The sequence below is a fragment of the Silurus aristotelis genome (genome assembly GCF_946808225.1).
Source record: "Silurus aristotelis genome assembly, chromosome: 16".
NCBI lineage: Eukaryota > Metazoa > Chordata > Actinopteri > Siluriformes > Siluridae > Silurus > Silurus aristotelis.
Window position 1 is genome coordinate 25,532,101 of NC_139589.1, and position 1,070 is coordinate 25,533,170.

The window sequence follows — 1,070 nt, forward strand, 5'->3', positions numbered from 1 at the left end:
TTATTTTATTGCTGAACTGCTCCAGGTGTGGGGGAGAGCAACCTGAGGATCCTGATCAACTTAATGAACATATTGATTTAAATTATAAATGAATTTATGGAATTAACAGTTTGATACATTTCTATTTTGTAAAATAACAATTTATACTTTAATTTGCTTCATTACTCTTTGTATAAAAGTGAGAGGATTTATGATTTCTAAAGCACACAGCAATGAGGCCTCTGAAACTTTTACACTTGAACGTGTCACAAATCCCAGAAGAAATTATGTATTTTTCTACAGAAAATGTAAATCTATTTCAGTACTGAAGATCAAAAGCAAATTATAAGATTGAAATAAAAACAAATATATATATATTGTCTCTCAATTATTTTGGGGGGGGGGGCATTAGTCTATCGCCCCCTGGTGGTCTGTGTTCTTAGGCAGGGTTTAAGTGCTGGTGTCCATGGTTTAGTGGGGTATTTTAGAAGTGTGTTTTACTGGGGTATTTCAGATGTTTTAGAAGCATGTTTTAGGGTATACCGGATTCCACCGTGTGTGACAGTAATGCCCCTGAGCACACTGTGAGGGTATTAATAACTACACTGTGAGGGTATTAATAACTACACTGTGAGGGTATTAATAACTACACTGTGAGGGTATTAATAACTACACTGTGAGGGGTTTAATAACTACACTGTGAGGGTATTAATAACTACACTGTGAGGGTATTAATAACTACACTGTGAGGGTATTAATAACTACACTGTGAGGGGTTTAATAACTACAATGTGAGGGGTTTAATAACTACACTGTAAGTGGTTTAATAACTACACTGTGAGGGGTTTAATAACTACACTGTGAGGGGATTAATAACTACACTGTGAGGGGGTTTAATAACTACAATGTGAGGGGTTTAATAACTACACTGTGAGGGGTTTAATAACTACACTTTGAGGGGTTTAATAACTACACTGTGAAGGGATTAATAACTACACTGTGAGGGGATTATTAACTACACTGTGAGGGGTTTAATAACTACACTGTGAGTGGTTTAATAACTACACTGTGAGGGGTTTAATAACTACACT

General features: G+C 35.7%; 1 protein-coding gene across 7 annotated transcripts in view; it reads left to right on the forward strand.

Moving 5' to 3' along the window:
• galnt10 (UDP-N-acetyl-alpha-D-galactosamine:polypeptide N-acetylgalactosaminyltransferase 10 (GalNAc-T10)) overlaps positions 1-346 on the forward strand; it is a 16,038-nt gene extending 15,692 nt beyond the window's left edge. For all 7 annotated transcript variants that reach the window (XR_014537412.1, XR_014537413.1, XR_014537414.1 and 4 more), the window contains one exon: positions 1-346. This exon is cut by the window's left edge. The gene's annotated coding sequence lies outside the window, so the exon portion shown is untranslated.
• The last annotated feature ends 724 nt before the right edge of the window (positions 347-1,070 follow it).